Raw genomic sequence first — 24822 nt, forward strand, 5'->3', positions numbered from 1 at the left:
CTGGGGTCATCAGCACATCAGCTAACCGACTCGATAGACAGCATACAGGGGAAGGAAAAAGACTTGTAGTGCATTACCATTTTAAAAAGGATTTATTAGAAATAAAAATGCACTTACATCAGATGAGAGAATAAAAGCATAATGAAGTGGAGTGTCCATTCCCAGTTGATGCCTGCCAAAGGGGGAAATGCATTGGACGGAGTAGCCAGCGCCTGTCACTTTCACACGGTCCGCACTGCAGGCGGCCGTGCCAGCTCAACAACCCACTTTGTTATGCTTTTATTCTCTCATCTGATGTAAGTGCATATAGTGGGTACCTATCATCAAAAAAAGGTACTCTCTCTCTCAAACAAAAGTGGTGATACAGGATGGAAAGAGTAGTAGGATAAGAGGAACTTTCACTTTTAGGTTGACATTACAGACTGCAATGGATACAACAGAAACATTAAGAATTAGACCACCTGCATGAACTGAAGCCTACAGATGTTCTGATTGTACGTCCAGTCTACCTGGTATATGAGCACTAATAATTCTTCAGGGTTATACACCCCATATGCAATTCAATTAACAAATTAAGTTTTACAGTTTAATTTTACCAGTTTACATTTTTGTAGAGATTACAGCAGTGTATTAACCACTTCAGTCCCAGAGGTTCCCCTAAATTAATTGTCATTTGGAAAGATTTGGGTTTGAAAATGTTTAACTTTTAGCTTTGAAATGTATTAAAGTGTATTTTTTTTACGAGAGGTGGGGCTTTGATAGCAGATTTGGTTATATATTTTTATTTTCTAATAAGAGAAAGATACAAAGAAAAAATGTTCTTTCTTATATTTTTCTCTAAACCAACTTTTACGCAGTTTGGATAGCACCAAATATTCTTATTAAATCGTAAACGTCAAAACCTTCTGACTAAAAAGATATTGCATAAATGTGATTTTTATGCAACATATGTAACACAGAGGAATAGAAAAACCCAAGTTTCCTTTTTGAATTCAAAAGAACCCTTTCCTCTTTTTGACACTACAATGAATGCACATAAGAAGAAAAAAAAAAATAGGAAAAGATAATTCAGCACACACAGAAAAGCATTTCAGATACGGTATAGTCTTTGTTCAGACAAGGAGTTATATGAAGTGCAATAAATCATAGTTAGTAGATAAAAATTGCCAAATTTGCCCGTCCTAAATTGCTGATATCCTTTTTATGCTGCTGCTATGGATAAGGATGTATATAGAAATGATACATAAGAAAAACAAACTGTATATCTCCACTTCATACAGGCAACACCATCATCAGTTATATGACTTTTGCGAACATATCTGCATATAGCAAGAGACAGTTATGATATACAAATTAGTTATTCTTATTTATATTACCCACTTAAGGACCAAGCTTATTTCTGACACATGTTGTTTTCAAGTTAAAATCAGTATTTTTTGCTAGAAAATACTTAGAACCCCCATCATTATATATATTTGTTTAGCAAAGGCTCTGGAGAATAAAATGGCATTTTTTCAATATTTTTTGTCACACCGTATTTGCGCAGCAGTCTTTCAAATGCAATTTTTTTTGGAAAAAATACATTTCACTGCATTAAAAAAAAAAAAAAAAACAGTAAAGTTAGCCCACTTGTTTTGTATATTGTAAAATATGATGTAATTAGATACCTAACATGTTATGGTTAAAAATTGCGCACACTCGTGCAATGGTGACAAACTACAGTACCTAAAAATCTCCATAGGCGACGCTTTAAATATTTTAATGGTTTCTGGTTTAGAGTTACAGAGGAGGTTTTTTTTCTAGAATTAGTGATCGGGATGATAGCTCACATGTGTCATTTGAACACCATTTTATTTTTCAGGCTCGACTTACAAATTCATTTTCTTTCATGTGTGGGCTCACAGGGAGGGGGGCGCTTTAACATTTTTTTCCTGTTTATTTTATTTTTTATTTTTAACACTGTTTATTTAAAAAAAAAAAATCTGATCACTTTTATTGCTGTCACAAGCAATGCAAACATTCCTTGTGACAGTAATAGGCAGTAACAGGTACTCTTTATGGAGGGATCAGGGTCTAAAAGACATTTTTGAATACTGACATTTGTTTGAAATCGGTGCCATTGGCAGCTGATTTTGTAATTTAATTCAATTATTATTTAATTAATTTAATTAAATTCATACGGTCACTGTACAGAGGTTTTGTTGCTCAACATGTTTTATCAAGAGTTGCTGCTTCATCAGGAGACTTATAAAGCCTTGTACATAATGTCACTATGAATAAATAGAAATAGTTTAAATTCATTAAATATGGACCTTTAGAACGGCCCAGCTGGGGGCCTTTTTCAGGTCTTATGGGTTGCCTCCCCTTTCCGCTTCTGACGCGGCTGCTCTGGAAAGCCCTATTATGGGAGATGAATTTGACAGAGCAATCAAGGAGATGAAGCCCGGCAAAAGTCCTGGACCGGACGGCCTCTCGCTGCAGTACTTCCTCACCGTCTCGGCGGTTCTCAGGCCTCACTTCCTCCGTGCTTTCAGGGGCCTTGCTGATTCGCCCCACCATTCTCCCTCCCTTTTAGAGGCCCACATCTCGGTGATAACCAAAGAGGGGAGGGACGACACCTTGGTTGCGAATTATCGTCCCATCTCTCTTCTTAATGTAGACGTTAAAGTCTATGCCAAGGTGCTGGCAAACCGTCTACTTCCCTTCCTGCCCTCGCTTGCCTCCCTGGATCAGGTTGGGTTTGTCCCGTGGAGGGAGGCACAGGACAATACCACTAAAGCCCTGAATATTCGCCACTGGCTCACTTCCCACAATGCTCCCGGATTCTTTTTGTCCTTGGACACTGAGAAGGCGTTCGACAGAGTGGCCTGGGACTATTTGACGATGACCTTGAAATCCCCGGCCCTTCAACCATGCACGCGTTCGTGCATCTGGGCCCTTTATACCAATCAGGCTGCCAGGGTCCGAGTCAATGGCCACCTGTCGGATGCCTTCCGTCTGACGAATGGTACAAGACAGGGTTGCCCCCTGTCCCTGATTCTTTTTGTCCTTTCCCTAGAACCCTTTCTTAACTTGATACGTTCGAATCTCAAAATACACGGGATTCTTGTTGGCGAAGTCACACATAAGATGGCAGCATTCCCAGACGATATGCTGCTTTTCCTTTCGCAACCCCATCACTCTTTACCGAACCTCTTACAGGACCTAGCACACTACAGGTCTCTTTCGAACCTTCAGATCAACTACGCTAAATCTATGGCTCTAAATAACTCCCTTCACCAGGCTGAGGTGGACCGGTGTCAAGCCAATTTCCCATTTAAATGGCAACCACCGTCCTGCCTTATCTGGGCATACATATCCCACACAAACTCTCCGACCTATACAGTGCAAATTATTAAGCTATCCTGACGGATGTCTGTTCGGACCTATGAGCCTGGCAGGCCCTTCGGATCTCCTGGTTTGGGAGGGTGGTGTTGGTCAAGATGTCCATCCTCCCCAGACTGTTATATCTTTTCCAGACTGTCCCAATACACCTTCCACCTTCCTTTTTTTTCCACCTTTAAGTCGAAGAGCTTGAAGTTCATCTGGAGTGATAAACCACCGAGAATTAAATATTCGCGACTTACGGCTCCCAAGGAGAAGGGTGGATTGGGATTCCCTTACTTACCTTCCTATCATAAGGCTTACCTCTTGGTAGACTGGTTGATTGGAATCTACATTCCTCCCTAAAGGCGGTAGTCACACCTGAGAATTCTTTCGCTGCGACCCCCCTACACCTGCCCTCCTGGCTTCCCCCAGCGGACGTACCCAGAAATCTCGGGGGGCACCCGATCATTGGCCCCCCTCTGAAGGCTCACCATTTATGGCATAAATCCATGAAGATTGACCCCCGTCAGGGGCCCCTAATGACTCTCCGTCTCAATCTGGCTTTCCCGCCGGGCATGTCTACCTCGTTTTTGCAGAGCGTTTGGCCACCCCGAGACGTTCTGGTGAAGCATTTTTTCCACATAGGCTCCCCCTTGTCATAGGAGGCTCTAAACCAGAGGCTGAACCCCAACAGCCTACACCTTTTTTCAAGTTCATCACTTTCTTTCATCACACCGACCCCAGTGTTTCTGGACGAGGCGTGCGACAAGGATAGAGGCTATATGCGAATGAGCCTGACCCCATCGCCATATGATTTCTGAGCTGTATGGCCTTCTACTTAAGGCCCCTTCAGTGTCTTCTTCTGTATTTGCCCAAGCCTGGTCCAGGGACCTGAATCTCTCCCTGTCAGATAAAGCCTGGGAATCCATCTGTTGTTTGGTTCACCAGTCCTTGGTTAATGTTACCACCCAAGAAAATAGATACAAAGTCCTCTCACACTGGTACAGGACCCCTGCCCGCATCCATAAATTCAACCCGGAGGTACCAAACATGTGCTGGAGATGCAACGATTCTCTGGGAACAATGCTCCATGTCTGGTGGACCTGTACGGTTCTACAACCCTTCTGGAAAGCGGTTCACGACATCATCAAAGTTGTCACGTCCACTGACCTGAGTTATACACCGGCGCAATTCCTACTGCACTATTCCTCAGACCAGAGACTTGCTTATAGGAAATCGCTGGCCGTGCATATGTTGAATGCTGCTAAGCTCAGTGTGCCATGTCACTGGAGATCGACCACCATCCCTTCGACCCGGGAATGGTGCCAAAGGTTGAACCATGTTGAAGAGATGGAGGAACTGATTAGCATTGCCCACGACAGTGTTTCTAAACATGGTTTGACTGGATCAGCTTCAAAACTCTGACACCTACAAAGCGCTTATGGGTCCCTGCTGAACAGCTGGTGCATTCCCTGTGCTTCCCACAATGCACTGCAGCTCCTGGCTGCCCCCGGGGTCCAAGCCTTCCACCCCCCTGCTCTTGATCCTTAATCCCCTTCCCCCCTTTCTGTCCTCCCCCCCCCCTTTATATATATTTTTTTTTCTCTCCTCCCAACCTCTAGCCCCCTTATCTCCTCTTCTTTCCTTACCCTCATTGTTTACTCTTCTGTCTCTCTTTTTGCTCTTTTTCCACCCTTTCCTTCTCATTATTTTCTCCGATTGTGGCCTATCCACGATCTCTAGGCATTCCCACAGGCTATACCTTTAACAGGTCAGTCCTTCTAACCACTTGTAGTTCCAGTCGATCCCGTTCAATCCAAATGCCTGTACTTGATCAACCTGGCTAACTCTCGCCTTTCCCCCGTTCCGCATTGGCACGAGAGTTTAACCTTGCTTCACCCTGGTGATCATGCACTATATATTGTGTGTGCCTTATTTGCAATTGCTGTGTTTCTCTGCTTTCGTGGGATACAAAATGTATCTGTTTCTTCACTGACTTGCCGTATAGCCATGACTACAACTGTTCAGCCCTTTCTTTGTATATTTGAGCATTTTATACATGTGTCAACATGTCTGCCTACTCATTCTTGTATTCCTTTCATCTGTATGTTCTGTTTCCTTATATTTCAATAAAATGTTTATGGATGAAAAAAAAAATATGGACCTTTAACAGTCTACAAGTTAAAACCAAATTAACACATGGAAAAACATTTTCAAATAGTTTTCATTGTTATACAAACACTTATAACATCTTAATATATGGGATATCTGATTAAATGTTCTCATCCCAGATATGAAATTGGAGTTTAAACACTTTGATTGAAAAACATGGATGGATAGACCTGCAGAATATCAGTGTGCCAGGTGGAGGTACACCCCCTAATGAAGCCTGCAAATATGTAGGGCCCATCCCTGTTAGGAAAAGGGGGGGGAGGAAAGTAAAAAATAGAAGAAAAGAGAAAATAAAGGAAGGGAAAATTAGTATATTTGACCTTATCTAATTGGGAATAATGTATTAGTTTCCTAAAATTCCCAAAATTTAACAAAAAAAATATTACCCACCATATCCAGTAGGCTGATCCCCATGTTTTAAACACTATTGGGTTCCATTGCCACCTTTTAGCTGTATCAGACATCAGAATTCCAAAGCCAAAGCTTTAATTAGTACCAGTTACCTATACAGAAATATATGTTACCGAGGTAACCATGGGACTATAAATCCACTAACAGGGAGACATGTAATCAGTCCCCACAATATCATCCCATATTTCTCTTACCTCAATTTCAATTGGCCATCAAACATCAGGGTAAGAGAGAGAGAGACTTTCAATTTCTACCTTTGATTCTAATGGTTAAATCAGACCAGGCAAACAGATACACCAGATCAGGCACATCAGTGATGCCCTCAAGCTGATGCAGTGCCCTAAAGCAAGCGAATGAAGGCCTCATCTTTAGTTACAGCTTGTCAGGGGTTGCATATAATACCTACCTAAATCTTACACACCAATGCCTACAGGTATCCCCCAGGGTGAGCGGCTGTGCCAATCAACCACCCCCCTAAGGGTCCTTATATACCTCCTCCATCCCAGTGGCCTCTTACCTCCCCACCGAGATGTGGACACTCACTTACTGTCTCCTGCCACTCCCATTTATCTTAATTATGGCCCGATTGGCTTCCACGCGCATGGGACCAATTACGTCAGAAATTACATTCCCGCATGGGTGAAACACCTACTGCCATCTTTGAAATTTCATCTCAGTGCTAATCTAATAGGTTTGCCTACATGATCACGGAGCTTTCATCACCTGTTATATGCTGTACAAGTGCAGATTCCCAATGATCAGCGAAGAACCCCCATCTTAGTGTAATAGGGCAACCCCCGATCCATAAGGAAACCAACATCTATTGTACACATTATTTGCAACATATTTGTTCAATGTCAGCAACAATAGCAAATAAGAGCAATGTCCTAACATTTTAGAACACCACTTTAGAGTGGAGTTATTCTGAGGAGTTAGAGCTAGTTGCCAAAGAAATTTAAAAAATTGCATCTAGATAATGCCAATTTGGTATCAGCTTCCAACTTTGCCCAGCGGGAGGGTATCCTGAAGACAGATCTAAAATCATTTGTGGGTGATCTTCTAAAAACAAAAGTGAGGAAATTTGCCCGGGAGAAACTTGCTTATGACTCCCCAGATGGACCGCTCCTACGGGGGAGAATGATGGGGTTGTACTCCCCATGTTGGTCGATTCCCCTGGGATTCCTGTTTCCCTCCCCCACAGCTCTATAAACCAAAATCCCGGGCCTTTCCTCTTGTTCAAGCTAATCCCAATATTTGGGACTTACTCAACAAGTAATCAAGGAAATACAAAATGGAAGGATTTAACATCTAACCTTACTTCTGCTCAGAAATTGGCCATTGTAAGCTTAAAAGATAACCCCCAATTAGTGATAAAAACGTCTGATAAGGGCGGAAATATGGTAGTTTTGGATTCTACTCAGTACGAACGAATGGTTTTGGACATACTAAGAAGACACAAATGGTATAGGAATGTACCAGAAATTTTCCTTGAGAGGATGACAAATAAATATAGGCATCTTATTACTGAAGCACATTTGAAAGGAATTATTGACAAAAAAACTTTGGAGTTTCTCAATGTTAGAAATCTAAGAACCCCTACACTGGGGTTTCGTCATCAATGCGTGACGTCTTCAGGAAGCTAGGCGCACGTCTCCTCCATACATGTATTTATAATACATAGAACACTCCTCCCTTCTTTCCCCATTACCAGGATTACTCCAATCAGGGTGTATCCACCTCCCAGCTCCCTTTTCTTACTGGTCAAGGGGAGGGAACAATCTCGGGTGTACTTCATCCCCAAAATATGTATCCTTCTTTTAAAATTTACAGAAGATTTTTTTTTAGCTGCTAGAGTTATAATAAGCCTCTGTCAGTATAGACCACTGATGTTATTTATCAATGTCGTAGTGCACAGCTACTAGATGAAATGGTGTGTATTTTACAACAGATATTATGCTAGATATATTATTTATAATTAATTTTTACTTAATTGAGTATATTAGTGTTTAGCTAATATACAAAAATATTATTTTTGCAGATAAATATTGGTCCCTAAATGTGTTATCCAAAAATTAATGTATTGGTTATTATGCCAAGAATATTATTTTTACAGACTCCTATCCAACCCTCTTCTCATTGGGATGGATGCATTTATGATATGACTTTTTCCAATTGTCTTTATGGTTAGGAAACTGTAAGGCTATAGTTATTAAGTATTTATGGGTGCTAATAGCCTTTACATGTCTTTCTTAAATAGTAGGTACCTTACATATGGAACACTTGTTAAAAAGTTTATGGTCGGTTATAATGTAAGACGGTACACTAGTGTTTCGGGGCCTTATCCAGGTTTCTATGTATACATTAAACCCTAAACTTTTTTCCTAAGATTGTACTCTATATTCCTGTATAGCCTACAAATACTGGGCCTGTACTCACATGATCTAGGGAGGCAGCAGGTTTCTTAAGGGGTACTATTAGGCTTGTCTTTATGTTGGTAGGGGAACATTTTTTGGTCTATTAAATGGGTTGGAACCAGCTGTGGCAGTCTGAAATAATCTACTGCCTGATGTTAATCATTAATTGTGTTCTCCCTGGGGATAGATTAGAATTATTAAATACTTTGGGAAACTACTGCAGCCTGCGTTTAGGCTTGGGGGATGTTGAATATACAGCAGTTGATATCAAAGGTATACTATTCAATAGATTGAAATGAAGCAGTTAATGTCAAAATCAACATTTATACCCTGCGGATGGAAAGTACCTAATTCATAAATCCAGCCTGATTCCTTTTTTGAGACTGCCACTTTCATATTAATAACCCTCCAGTGATTATCAATGCCACAAAAGAATGGGGTCTCTGTTGTTGCACCTGTCTAAAATGGTGTGAGACACTATGCTTTTTGAACCCTTTGGTGATATTGTTCATATGTTCTCCTACTCTCACTGAAAGTTTTCGTGTTGTGCATCCCACATATTGTAGCCCACAGGGGCACGAGAGTAGGTAGATAACATGTGTACTTTGGCATGTAATTAGTGATTTTATGGGGTATTGTTTATGTCTGGTGTTAGATGCAAATGTGGTCATTTTTCTTTTCCTGCTTTTTCTTGCTTGACAGCATTTGCATCTTCCACATGAATAGAATCCCTTCAAGTCCAGAAAGGTGGTCAATTGTTTTGGGGGGTCTGGTACATTATGTACCAGTACATTTCTTAGCTTGGGGGCTTTGCAATCTATAAACTGTGGTCTTGGCGGCACAATTTTTGAGAAAACCTTATCGCGTAGCAGTATATGCCAGTGACTTTTTATTATTCTTTCCAGTGTTTTGAAGTCTCTATGGTAGTTGGTAAGGAAAGTGGTACCGTAATCATTCACTGATCTGGTTTTATCCTTCAATAGTTCTCTTCTGTCTAGGGTTCCAATTCTTTCCTTTTCTTCCACCAGGATTTTTTCTTTATATCCCTTGTCCTTGAACTTCTGTATGATCATGTCTGCTTGTTTGTTATATTCCCCATCTTCCTTACAGTTTCCCATGCTCGATTCCCTATGTATTGTTGGGTGTTCCCTGGAGGGTAACCATATCCTCTGTTGTGAAAATCCCGCCCATTACTGTAGGTATGTGCATACGTTGTGTTGTAATTTTCGGGAAACTACCACAAGGAGGAAATCAACTTCTTATATCTGAACATCTACAGAAAAGGGTGGTTCACAGTAATATCCGCGCTATGGAGAAAAACGATCTATTTCTAGATTTCTTAAAGATGGCTGCTGCCTACCTCTAAAATATAGACCAGTGGTCAATATTAGATAAATGTGGGGGTAGTGAGGTACCTGGCCCTGCCCTAGTATAATTATAATTACGGGTAATATATCATATATGTGGGGTTAGTGCATATATATACATACATAAGGTGCAGTGTGTAAACCAATAAATTATGCAAATAATCAATTCATCCAAAGAACAATATTATTAAAGTGACTTAGTGCAGTAAATCAGTGCGCATAATTTTCATAAAGTATACGTGCGCATGTGCAGCAGTGATAGGTTGCACCAAATAGTGCTAGCAGTGATATCTCAAAGCAATAGTAAAAAATAGTAAAAGTGGTATAAAATTCATAAACTGCTAGTTAATATCGATAATAAGTGAAATATATCAAATAATAAATAATGGACGGTATAAAAAAATTATAAATTTTTTTTTTTAAAAATAAGAGTGATAAAATATTATCCGTGCGAGTGATAAAAATTAGCTGTGACAAGAAAAAAATGCGTATGACATATGTGGTAAAAAATATATAGATCTCTGGCAGTAAAAAGTTCAATCGTTTGGGTGAATAAAAATTAAGTTCATATAAAGTCCATATAAAAGTGCAAATGAGGGTGGGCTATTGCGGTATTCGGCTCCGTGGGTGCTTTCCGTGGTGCTCCGGGTATAAGGGTGCCGAGTGTGGAAACAGTGCTCCCTTGGTACCAACTCTGCCCGCACTCACCAGAAGTTTTCACCCCTACAGGGGTAATCAGCGTGTAAGACCTGAATCTGTTCCCTGGTCCAGGATGGTCCCATAGGCTGATCCTCTTTCAGTAGCCGTATATACCGTATGTGTTATATGTCCCTCGTGCTCATAAGCCGTGGGTCCAGGGTTCCATATAGAGGAAGGAAATCTCGTATAGTGAAGTACCGTTTTAAATAAAATCCACTTTATTGGTAAAAAACAATGTACTCACATTTTTTAAGCAAACGTAGGCATAGAAAAAGCATAGGGACCGCAAGACCCTCTTTGGTGGTGGTTTCCGGGACGCTGTGCTGACCAACCGCCGGATCTGCGCTCCACCAGTGCGGAAGTCTTCATACAGAAGTTCAAGGACAACGGATATAAAGAAAAAATCCTGGTGGAAGAAAAGGAAAGAATTGGAACCCTAGACAGAAGAGAACTATTGAAGGATAAAACCAGATCAGTTAATGATTACAGTACCACTTTCCTTACCAACTACCATAGAGACTTCAAAACACTGGAAAGAATAATAAAAAGTCACTAGCATATACTGCTACGCGATAAGGTTTTCTCAAAAATTCTGCCGCCAAAACCACAGTTTATAGATCGCAAAGCCCCCAAGCTAAGAAATGTACTGGTACATAATGTACCAGGCCCCCCAAAACAATTACAGTGCCAAATTCCAGCGCAAAGAGGTATTCAATAATAAATAATAATAAATACCACTAAATAATAAATAATATTAAAGTGCAACGTGCAATTCATGTGCAAATAATATTTTGTGGTATCCCTCACTACGGGGTTGTATAAATAATTGCGTGAAAAATAGATGGTGCCAGTCCAATATATATGCAAACTTATGCAGTGATAGTCCAATAAATAAGAAAAAACTACAAAAGTCCAAAGAAATACCAAAGGTGCTTGAGTGCCAAGAGGAAAGTGCAAAATCATACAATCAATCCAGTGCTGTGAATAGTGCCGGTCCTCCCCCTTTGGATGTTCAACTTACCGGACTAAGATGACCCCTGAGCTATATAGCTAAAAGGGTCGCCAAAGCTTGTGTCCCAGTAAGGAACCTGATGTAGAAATCCTTAGGGATAAGGTGACTGTGGTTTTCAGTAACTCTCAATGACCCGATATACATAGGTGGAGAAAAGAAGCTCACAATAGTGTAACTCCGATATAACTTTTAATAAGTATAGGTAAAAGAATTAAACTCACATTTGGTTGCATAAAATCAGACAGATGCACAATATGGCAAGTCTGTAATCTTCCTGGCCGTTGTGTGTGCCCGGGATGGCCGCTTGGTCCCGGCGTGCGTTCCACCGTGGAAAAAAATCTTCTGTAGTCCCGTAAGTAAATTTTAAAGAAGGATACATATTTTGGGGATGAAGTACACCCGAGATTGTTCCCTCCCCTTGACCAGTAAGAAAAGGGAGCTGGGAGGTGGATACACCCTGATTGGAGCAATCCTGGTAATGGGGAAAGAAGGGAGGAGTGTTCTATGTATTATAAATACATGTATGGAGGAGACGTGCCCCTAGCTTCCGAAGACGTCACGCATTGATGATGAAACACGTCAAGCTGAGAAGCACGTAACCTCACTCTAGTGGTACCTGGAATGCAAACTGCACAGTACCTGGAAGCCCCGCAATACAGGCGAGAGGACTGTCTTTGGTGTCCATAGCCGGCTTCCCCAGCAGTGCACTGAGCGATCCCTCTTCATGCTAACATAGCTGTACCACGTGTTTTTTTTTTGCCAATATTTTTATATATTTCGTTTATTTGTTATACGATTTAAAAAAAATAAATATATAATTTTAATTCATACTACACCATGAGGAGTACGATTTTTTTGCCTCACCATATCTACTGCTAGGACCAGGACCACCCGAACGCGGACGGATGGGACCCCGCTGGACACCTACTACTAAACTCTACTGACCCACTTGCCATAAGGTATTGGGGTTCAACACCTTATGGTAGGTTGGAATTACCTACACGGAATTACCTACACTATACTGCACCAGCACGGAGGGTGACACCACTATTGCACCATTTGAAAATTCCCTATTTTGACCGTTTTTTGGACACTTTCACTGCAATTATTGCTTTGAACTATTTGGACACACATCACCATTTTCTACCAATTTTTTTCCCTGTTTTTTCCTATGAACTTTAAAGATATTCAGTAGCTCATCTTTCTATATTTTCCACAGTTGTTTTTAAATAATATTAATTTATTATACAACTAAATGTGTTATTGGTTGCACAGTCATGTATGCACTGTTTAAGCACTTTATATGTGTATATGCTGAAACGGTAGATACAATCTAGGTAACAGGGATAGGTAGCTGAGAGGCTATCCAGCACGGATTTAAGAGTTTTTGTTTTTTAACACTTTATAGTATTCATCACTTTGTCTTAATACATCACTTATTACAGGACATGCGCTGTGGGTTATATTAGTATTACATTCTCTCTCATTGTACACCCCTGTGGGTTGATCGCAGCAACAGTCCTTTGGTCACGCATTTCGTTTTGTATACACTTTTTGGCGCGAGTGTTATTTCACCATTTTAAGGGAAGGAATGCCTCTTCTGCTTTTTCATAAAAGGGAGGGGTTCTTTCAAGAAATTAATGATAATATTTGTCCCCCAAAAACTTGAAATCACCTCCAATAAAATGAAGATGTTACACATTAATTATTTGTAAGGATTTTCTGATGGATTTTTCTTGGATTGTCTAGATGTGACTATATGGGAGTTGAGTTGTTCTTTAATGGATGAATTGGGATTCTGTGGGAGGGGTGGCCATACAGACACCCAGGGCGCCATTCTGGTCCATAGATTGAGCAGTACAATCTTGTGCTCATTTTGTGTCTAGGTGGTGCTGAATGCACTCTAAAGTGGTGTTCTAAAATGTTAGGATATTGTTTTTCTTGGCAATTGTTGCTGACAGTGAACAAAATGCTGCAATTGTTGTGTGCAATAGATATCAGTTTCCTTATGGATCAGGGGTTGCCCTGTTACACTAAGATGGGGCTTCTTAGCTCGCTGATAATAGGGAATCTGTGCTTGTACAGCATATAACGAGGGATGAAAGCAGCTGTTTCGCGCATGCGTGGAATGTAATTTCTGACGTAATTGGTCACGTGTGCGTGGAAGCCAATCGGGGTCATAATTAAGATGAATGAGAGTGGCAGGAGACAGTGAGTGGGTGTCCGCATCTTGGTGGTGATGTAAGACGCAGCCAGGATGGAGGAGGTATATAAGGACCTTCAGGTTGGCGGTTTGATTGTTATGGCCGCTCGCCCTGGTCGATACCTGTAAGCATTGGTGTGTGAGATTTAGGTAGGTATTATATGCAACCCCTGGAAAGCTGTAACTAAATATGGGGCCTTGATGGATATCCGTGTATCATGGTATTGGCTTGCTTTAGGGATCTGCTCCAGCTTTAGGGCATCGCTGATGTGCCTGGTCTGGTTTATCTGTTTGCATGGTCTAATTTACCTATTAGAATCAAAGGTGGAAATGGAACGTTTCTCTCTCTTATGTAAAAAGGAATAGTCCTGGTAGGGACTATCTACAGCGCTTGCTAAAAATAAATGTGCAAATGTGCAAATAATATCCACAATTGTGCAGATGTGCAAAGAATATCGTGCAAACAATATAATATATGTGAATGTGATCCCAATAATTTCATAAAATTATTTATATATATAAAATTGATAAATCATATAAACTGTATCAAATTGTGACATAAAAATCTATAAATAATGAAATAAACAAGTGAAAAATGAAAAAGTCAAATTTTTTGGTGTTATCGTTATTCCTTGCTTCGGGAAACTAGATGATATAGTGAAAGTGCTCAGTGATATAAATCCACAGTTATGGTGACTTATCTTGGTCTAATTTACCTATTAGAATCAAAGGTGGAAATGGAACGTCTCTCTCTCTTCCCCTGATGTTTTATGGCCAATTGAAATTGAGGTAAGAGAAATACAGGAGGATATTGAGGGGACTTATGACATGTCTCCCTATTAGTGGATTTATAGTCCCATGGTTACCTTGCTAACATATATTTCTATATAGGTACCTGCTAGTAAATAAAGCTTTGGCTGTGGAATTCTGATGACTGATACAGCTAAAAGGTGGCCATGGGACCCCAATAGAATTTAAAACACGGGATCAGCCTCCTGGATATGGTGGGTAATATTTTGTTGTGCAATTTTGGGAAAATAATACATTAATCCCAATTAGATTCCCCTTCCCCCATTTTCTCTTTTCTTCTCTTTTTCCTTTTCCTCCCCCTTTTCCAAACGGGGATGGGTCCAACATATTTGTAGGTTCCATTAGGGGGCATTCTTCCTCTATGGCACACTGATATTCCGCAGGTCTATCCATCCATGTTTTTCCATCAAAGTGTCTAAATTCGTATTTCACATCTGGAGTGAGAACTTTTCATCAGATATCCCATTTATTAAAATGTTATAAGTGTTTGAATAATAATGAAAAATCTTTGAAAATGTTTTTACATGTGTGCATTTGGTTTTGACTTGTAGACTGTTAAAGGTCCATATTTAATGAATTTATACTGTTTCTATTCATTCATAGTGACATTATGTACAAGGCTTTATAAAACTCCTGAAGAAGCCATAACTCTTGATGTAACATGTTGAGCAAAAAAACCTCTGTACAGTGACCGTATGAATTCTGGTTTTAACAATATGTAACTTTTAACTTTGATTATCTGAAATAAAAATTGATTTTAGATATAATGTGCAAAAAAAGTTTTTAGCTATGAGCATCTAAAAAAATCCCGTTATGTGTTTACCCAAGAGTAATAATAGTCGGTAAAATGGACAGCTCTTCTACAAAGTGTTTGAGAGACTTATTTCTCCTGTCCATCAAATTAGTTTTCTGAAGTATTAAGATATAAGGGCAAAATTGTTTAACACACTGAAGACTTAGGGGCTCTTTTCAATTTGGCGTTTATCCCTTAACTGGCAAAAAAGGCAAACCCCAATAAGGCATGATTACATTTTCTCCAGTGGGGGAAAATAAATCCTTCCTGATCCCCCAAGAGGCAATCAGATAGTTCTTGGATCAACTTTACCTTTACATAATAGTATCCAATTATATTTTATGCATTTAGGAAAGAAACCATTCCTTTTTTAATGCAATCTACTGAACTGACCAGAACCAGCACTTGAGGAAGTCTAGTCCACATTTTCACAGCTTTTACTGTGAAGAAGCCTTTCTGTATCTGGAGGTAAAATTTATTTTCCCCTAGATGTAAAAAGTGCCCCCTCGTCCTCTGTGATGACCTTAAAATTAGTAATTCTACTCCAAGTTCACTATATGGACTATCTATGTATTTATACAAGTTGATCATATCCCCCCTTAACCTCCTCTTCTCAAGAGAGAATAAATTCAATTCACCTAATTTTTCCCAATAGCTGAGCCTTTTATCAATTGGGTTGCCCTTTTTTGTACTTTCTCCGGTTCCTCAATATCCTTTTTGTGAACTGGTGCCCAAAACTGAACTGCATATTCTAGGGGAGGTGCTGCTACTGATTTGTACAGGGACAAAATTATATCTCTCTATCTGCAGTCCATACCTCTTTTAATGAAAGAAAGGATTTTGCTTGCTTTGGAATCTGCAGTTTGGCACTAGATGCTATTATTAAGTCTATGATCTACCAGAAAACCCAAATCTTTCTCCACCATTGATTCCTACAGTTATTTTCCTCCTAGTATGTATGACGCATGCATATTTTTAGCCCCCAAGGGCATCAACATTATACCTCTTTTGCCACATAGTTGCCCAATTAAACAGTGTATTGAGATTGAGAACAGTACAATAGAGATATGGAAAGATAAGTGATTAATTGAAACTAACAATTAGCACATTTTCCTGATTATGTCCCAGAAGTAAAACTGGAAGTGATAAAACTTGGAATGATAAAGAGAGTCCCTCAAAGTGATTGAGGTGAAAAGTAGCTGTAAAGCATGCTCAGGATATTTTCAGGATTTGATGGATATGGAGCTTGTGAGACACATGTCTATTTGGATCTACATCCTCGCAAATCCCCACGGCGACATATTTTTAAAGATTTATCACCAGTTCACAGATTAGGAAACTGGCAGTAATAAAGAACAGCTCTGAGCTGGTGTACACCAGAGCTCAGTGTAGGGCATGTCTGTGCTGCAAAGGTGTCATGAATGTGATGGCTTTGCACACAAGGCTGATGCTGTAATTACTCAAATATGGCAACTAGGATTGAGGGGGGAGGGTGAATTAGATTATAATGGGTCAGACAGGTCAGACAGGGGTCAGCCCCTATTGGTGGGTGAAATGGGGAAAGATGGGGGGAGAGTTATGGCAAAGGATAAGAAGGTTCCCATGTTACAAACAACCATTGGAAATGGTACTATTTGTACCAAAATTAAAAACATGCAAAATAAGTGTGCAAAATGGGACAGTGATTTAAAGTGTTTGTTCACCAATGCCAGAAGTCTGCCAAGCGAAATACGTGAGTTGGAAGCTCTGGTGCACGAGGAGAACTATGACTTAATTGATATTGCTGAATCTTGGCTTTATTCTTCACATGACTGGGCTATTAATATTCCTGGCTATGCTCTCTTTCGGAAAGACAGGGTAAAAAGGAGGGGTGATGGTGTTTGTCTCTATGTGAGAAGTGATCTCAAAGTGAGTGTTAAAGATGACCTAGTTGATGGAGAGTGTGCTGAATCTGAAGCAGTATGGGTTGAAATGTACATGGGTGTGTGTAAAACAAAGATTATCATTGGAGTTTCTTATAGACCTCCCAGTATTAATGAGAAGGTGGAGACTCAGCTCCTGGCACAGATAGAAAGGACTGCAAGGGCTGGGACAGTGTTAATAATGGGGGATTTTAACTACCCAGACATTGACTGGAGTAATGGCACTGCTGGAACAGTTAAAGGGCACAAATGTATAAACCTATTACAATACAATTTTATTATGCAGTTTATTGAGGCCCCACTAGAAATGATGCTCTGTTGGACCTGGTAATCTCAAACCATGCAGAGCTTAATAACAATGTTCATATAAAGAACATCTGGGTAGCTGTGACCATGACATGATTTCATTTAATGTTATCTGTAAGCAAAAAATGCATACAGGAAATACAAAAACACTTAACTTTAAGAGAGCAAATTTTCCAAGGATGAGGGCTGCTCTCCAGGATTTCGATTTGGAGGGAATATTGGCATCGATGAGCACAGAACAGAAATGGGAATTTTTTAAAAAGACTTAATGCAAACTCACTGCAAAGTATATTAATATGGGTAATACGTTTAAAAGGATAAAAATAAAACCTATGTGGCTCACAGCAAAAGTTAAAAAAGCTATAGATAAAAAGGAGTATTTAAAAAATATAAAAATGAGGGAACACTATCATTGTTTAATTGTTACAAAGAATATAACAGAATATGTAAAAAGGAAATCAGGGACGCAAAAATTCAAATAGAATGACAGATTGCAAAAGAGTAGGACAAACCCCAAAAAATTCTTCAAATATATTAACAGTAAAAAGGTTAGGTCTGAGCATGTAGGCCCTTTACAAAATAATCAGGAGTGGGTGACTGGGGACAAAGAGAAGGAAAATGTATTAAATACTTTCTTCAGCTCTGTATACCATGGGGGAGCTCATGACCATAATGAGGACGGTATTGACACAGCCCCAAATGATTCACAATGGCTCAAAAGTGATATGGTCCAGAAATATTTAGACATAATAATTGTGGATAAAGCACCTGGACCAGATGGCATCCACCCACGCATCCTAAAAGAACTGAGCGCTGTAATTTCTAAGCCTTTGTTTCTAATTTTTAGGGACTCGTTAAGGACTGGAATAGTACCACTGGATTGGCGTAGGGCCAATATGTTACCTATATTTATAAAAGGGATCAAAGTCTTTGCCAAGTAACTATAGGCCTGTTAGTTTAACTTCTATAGTCGGGAAGATACTGGATAATTTAATAAAAGACCACATAGATGAGTTCTTGCTGGAAAAAAATATTTTAAGCAACAGACAGCATGGATTCATGAGAGACAGAAGTTGTCAAACAAACCTGATTTCTTTTCATGAGGAGGAAAGCAAAACCTTGGACAGAGGGATGGCTGTGGACGTATTATACTTGGATTTTGTGAAAGCGTTTGACACAGTTCCCCACACATGGCTAATGTGTAAGGTAAAGTCTACTGGCTTGGAAAGATTGGTTTGTAATTGGATAGAAAATTGGCTAAAAGATAGAATTGAGAGAGTAGTGGTTAATGATTCTTACTCTGAATAATCTAAAGTTATCAGTTGTGTACCCCAAGGTTCAGTGTTGGGACCCTTACTTTTTAATATCTTTATGAATGATATAGGGTCTGGGATTAAAAGTAGCATTTCAGTCTTTGCAGATGACACCAAGCTTTGCAGTGGAATAACTTCTATACAGGATGTCTCCAACTTACAAGCTGACCTCAATTCACTGTTTCATTGGGCAACTATGTGGCAAATGAGGTTTAATGTTGATAAATGTAAAGTTAGGCACTTGGGGGCTAAGAATATGCATGCATCATACATACTAGGTGGAGTAGAACTGGGGGAATCCATAGCGGAGAAGGATCTGGGTGTTCTGGTAGATCATAAGCTTAATAATAGCATGCAATGCCAAGCTGCTGTTTCCAAAGCAAGCAAAGTCTTTCTTGTATTAACAGAGGCATGGACTCCAGAGAGAGAGATATCATTTTGCCCCTGTACAAATCATTAGTAAGGCCTCATATGGAATATGTAGTTCAGTTTTGGGCACCAGTTCTTAAAAAGGATATCAGGGAACTGGAGAAAGTGCAGAGAAGGGCAACCAAACTGATAAGAGGCATGGAGGACCTCAGCTATGAGAAAAGATTAGAGGAACTGAATTTATTCTCTTTTGAGAAGAGGAGATTAAGGGGGGATATGATCAACATGTATAACTACATAAGGGGTCCATATAGTGAACTTGGTGTTGAGTTGTTCACTTTAAGGTCAACACAGAGGACAAGGGGGCACTCTTCCATATAGTGAACTTGGTGTTGAGTTGTTCACTTTAAGGTCAACACAGAGGACAAGGGGGCACTCTTTACGTCTAGAGGAAGACAGATTTCGTCTCCAAATATGGAAAGGTTTCTTCACCGTAAGAGCTGTGAAAATGTGGAATAGACTCCCTCCAGAGGTGGTTCTGGCTAGCTCACTAGATTGCTTTAAAAAAGGTCTGGATTATTTCCTAGGTGTACATAATATAAATGGGTACTAACATTTTTTTTAGGTAAAGTTGATCCAGGGAATATCCCATTGCCTCTCGGGGGATCAGGAAGGAATTTTTTTCCCCTGCTGTAGCAAATTGGATCATGCTTTGCTGGGGTTTATTTTTGCCTTCCTCTGGATCAACAGCGGGTATAGGATTGTGTATATGGGATTGTATGGTTGGGTTTTCAATACTGTTTTTTTTTGGTTTTTTTTTTTGGTTGAACTGGATGGACTTACTATAAAATACATACAAAACGACAGCGCTGCTGATCTCAGCAATGTGCAAATATGCAACAAAGGGTATAACAAACGATTTGACATAGATGTGTCATAGTACTGTGCAAAGTGAATAGTCCCAAAAAAATCATAAAAGTGCTCAAGTGCTATTCCAATGATCAAAGTGGATGGTAAATCCCTGTAGAAAGACAAGATCACACAGTCTCTTCTTTGACCAGACAGTGCTCAAGTGCTCCAAACAATGGTGTAAATACTCGTGATCCCACCACCAAAATTGGATGGCCTCTCACCTTAGGTTGAGACCCGTGTCTCACCACTGGGTCATAAGCGCTTATTATCCTGAGGGTATATGAAGTGTCACGCCACCAAGTTGGAGTCCTGAGATGCCTCAAGGGTTAATGGAGGACTAGGGCTCCCCGATCCATTGTCCCGGTTAGCAGTGTGTATTTTCTGGAGACAGAAATAGAGGGAGGAGTGAGGATTTAGCACATTCATTCAAGAAAAAAAAAAAACACACTGCTAACCAGGACAATGGGTCGGGGAGCCCTAGTCCTCCATTAACCCTTGCAGCATTTCAGGGCTCCAACTTGGTGGCATGGCCCTGCATATATCCTCAGGATAATAAGTGCATATGACCCAGTGGTGACACACTCGTCTCAACCTAAGGTGAGGGGCCATCCAATTTTGGTGGTGGGATCATGAGTATTTACACCATTGTTTGGAGCACTTGAGCACTGTGTGGTCAAAGAAGAGACTGTGTGATCTTGTCTTTCTACAGGGATTTACCATATACAACATATATAACATATTATATATATATATATATATATATATATATATATATATATATATATATATATATATATTATGAATATGTATATTTCATTTGCTAATTTGCTAGCACATATACACTGTGATTAATTATTTAATTAGCACCTGTTTGCACACCCTTTGTTGCATATTTGCACATTACATAGATCAGCAGCGCTGTATTTTTGTATGTATTTTATAGTTTTGTATGTGCAGAGGTTTACACATCTTGATACGGCTGCAGCTATCGTTTTATTAATTACTTTTTAATAGTGTGCAGTATTTTATTTAGTCGCACTGATATATACACCTTATTGAATCCACTTACTGCAATGTGCTTTCAATTAACAGCAAGGCATACTTGATGGGGAAGTGGTCACAATCCCCTATCAGGCTCTGCCCACTACATTACAAAGCTTCATAGCCATGTGCCTGCCTGTATGACTGAAGCAGTGGCTGGGAAGGGAGCACACTGAGGGAGGAGTGTTCAGTATAGGGCACTCCAACCTCAGTGGAGGTAACTGAGAGATTCATGTACCTATAACATACAGGTTCATGAATCGGCTGCAATCACTGATAATTTTCCAATGGAATTTCAAAGGCTCGGTGAAACCCTTTTTAAATCCCCCCCCCCCCACACACACACACACACTTCCTGCATTGTCCAGGTAAAAAAAATGTGCATTTGTGATTTTTTTTGCTAGGGAGCCTGTGGAGCATTGCACACATGATCAGTAAATCGCAGGTGCAGTCTCAGGATAGCTGTCTGCCTGTACAACGTAAGGGCAAATGGAGCCCCACATGGCAGCGCTGCTTTGAATTTGTGACTGTGGGTGCAGGGAGTGGATCCTTGCCTGCTGTCACAGGGAGAGGGAGCTGCCATGCAGGGTGTAGATGCTGGAACATGTTACATATTCAACCCTAAAATTGAGTGAAATATGTGACATGTTCAGAAGGTGAACGTTAAAAGCCACTGCAGTTAATATCCTCTATTAACTATGGGGCCTAATATACAGGCTCATGTGTGCCTCTTAAACATTACAGCCCAGAGTAATTTAAACCTCTCTGTACAATATTCTTAAATAAAGGGCATAAATGAGAGGTATCTAAACAAAATAACAATAATTAAAAAAGAAAACGCAAAACAAGAAGCACAGATAGCAATCAAGGGACAGTTAACCAGAGGATATGACTAAATTATAACAGAAAAATTGAATGCATAAAATTACATAATATGCATAAAATCATACCAGTTCTGTTCCTTATTCATGTCAAATATGTATAATTTAAAGAATAAAATGGGTTTGTTAATAGACATTAGGCACAATAATATTATTAAAACACTATGTAGTATGAAACAATTCCACACACCAAATAAAATTGAAGGTAAATTAATACTTAAACATAAGTCCAGCTAAAAAAAATTATCCTGCTATGAAAGATTTCCCATCACTTAGTTTACAACTGGCAATAATTTCACAAGGCAGGAAGTAAGACAACATTTGCAACAGAATCACAGTATTAAACATGATAGACATTTTATTCCTTCACCATTCAATCTAAAGCAATTACTTTAGGGATCATTGATTTTACCTATTTAATATTCACAAATTGATTTACCCTCCATGATGAGGTCTGATAAATCTCATACTGTGAGGAAAAATGACCTGGCAATGACGGGGTAATACAAGCTAGTATACAAGTGAAAATTCAAAACTCTTTTACATGTTGGGGTGTGACAGCAAGTGTCAGACATTTCTAAAAGGTAACAATTGCAACAGCAGATGAGGTAAATGGTGTGTGTTTCCACTAAAACATGTGGTGGTGGCTACTATTGGTGTGTAAAGTGGTAACTTTGTAATTAACCTGCTCTAGTAATGACTAGTGTTGAGCGAACACGGACTGTATTATTCGTGTTCGTACCGAATAATTGGATTTTTTTACCCGAACACGGACACGGACACTTTACTGTATGTTCGGGTAAAAATCCGTGTTCGGTCGTTTTATTTCCGGGTTTTGCATGCTTTGGCGCTCTTTTCATGGCGGGCTTTCAACAGCCAATCAACAATCGTTTAACTGGTGTGCCTTAAGCCATCCCAGCCATGCCTGCAAATGTCTTAGTAGCTGTGATTGGCCGTCTGAAGCATGTGACCAAGTCTTTATAAGTTCGAGGCAGCCGCCGCAGCAGCGTCATTCTGCTGCTTAGCTAAGGGACAGAGCACACATCAATGTGCTGGCTGCTGATTAGGGAAAGATAGGCAGGAAAAAAACATTTGTGTCCGGATAGAATTGAGGGACAGGTCGGAGTGTTTAGGCAGGGCGAGTTGTAGGCATTTTAGGGATAGAGTCTGCTGAATTATAGGGTCAGTGTCTTCTACAAACTACAATCGATATTGCTGTGTGGGGGGTGGGGTGAATCTGCACTCAATCCTGATCTACGATCTCTTCTCAATCCTGTTAGGGACAGAGTCTGCTGAATTTTAGGGAAACTGTGTTCTACAAACTACAATCGATATTGCTGTGTGGTGTGGGATTGGAGATAGGCAGGTGTCAGTGATCCACATCCATTTTTCTGTGTGTGAGCTGCAGTGAACACAATCTTTTTGGGCTGCAGTGAACACAATCTTTTTGGGCTGCAGTGAACACAATCTTTTTGGGCTGCAGTGAACACAATCTTTTTGGGCTGCAGTGAACACAATCTTTTTGGGGTGCAGTGAACAAAATCTTTTTGGGGTGCAGTGAACACAATCCTTTTTGGTGTGCAGTGAACACAATCTTTGTGGGGTGCAGTGAACAAAATCCTTTGTGGGGTGCAGTGAACACAATCTTTTTGGGGTGCAGTGAACAAAATCCTTTTTGGGGTGCAGTGAACAACATCCTTTTTGGGGTGCAGTGAACACAATCTTTTTGGGGTGCAGTGAACAAAATCCTTTGTGGGGTGCAGTGAACACAATCTTTTTGGGGTGCAGTGAACACAATCTTTTTGGGGTGGAGTGAACAACATCCTTTTTGGGGTGCAGTGAACAAAATCCTTTTTGGGGTGCAGTGAACAAAATCATTTTTGGGGTGCAGTGAACACAATCTTTTTGGGGTGCAGTGAACACAATCTTTGTGGGGTGCAGTGAACACAATCTTTTTGGGGTGGAGTGAACAACATCCTTTTTGGGGTGCAGTGAACAACATCCTTTTTGGGGTGCAGTGAACACAATCTTTTTGGGGTGCAGTGAACACAATCTTTGTGGGGTACAGTGAACAGAATCTTTGTGGGGTGCAGTGAACACAATCTTTGGGGGGTACAGTGAACACAATCTTTTTGGGGTGCAGTGAACACAATCTTTGTGGGGTGCAGTGAACACAATCTTTTTGGGGTGGAGTGAACAAAATCATTTTTGGGGTGCAGTGAACAACATCCTTTTTGGGGTGCAGTGATCAAAATCCTTTTTGGGGTGCAGTGAACACAATCTTTTTGGGGTGCAGTGAACAAAATCCTTTGTGGGGTGCAGTGAACAGAATCTTTGTGGGGTGCAGTGAACACAATCTTTGGGGGGGTACAGTGAACACAATCTTTTTGGGGTGCAGTGAACACAATCTTTGTGGGGTGCAGTGAACACAATCTTTGGGGGGGTACAGTGAACACAATCTTTTTGGGGTGCAGTGAACAACATCCTTTTAGGGTGCAGTGAACACAATCTTTGTGGGGTGCAGTGAACAACATCCTTTTAGGGTGCAGTGAACACAATCTTTGTGGGGTACAGTGAACAGAATCTTTGTGGGGTGCAGTGAACACAATCTTTGGGGGGTACAGTGAACACAATCTTTGTGAGGTGCAGTGAACACAATCTTTGTGGGGTGCAGTGAACACAATCATTGTGGGGTGCAGTGAACTCAATCTTTGTGGGGTACAGTGAACACAATCTCATACTTCTGAAGATTTGAGGGTGCTGCCTGTTCCATACCCCCCCTACTCCTCATCTAGCCTTTTAGGGGTACAAACAATAGTAATTGGGGCCTA

The sequence above is a fragment of the Pelophylax lessonae genome (assembly GCF_965119305.1).
Source record: "Pelophylax lessonae genome assembly, chromosome: 4".
NCBI lineage: Eukaryota > Metazoa > Chordata > Amphibia > Anura > Ranidae > Pelophylax > Pelophylax lessonae.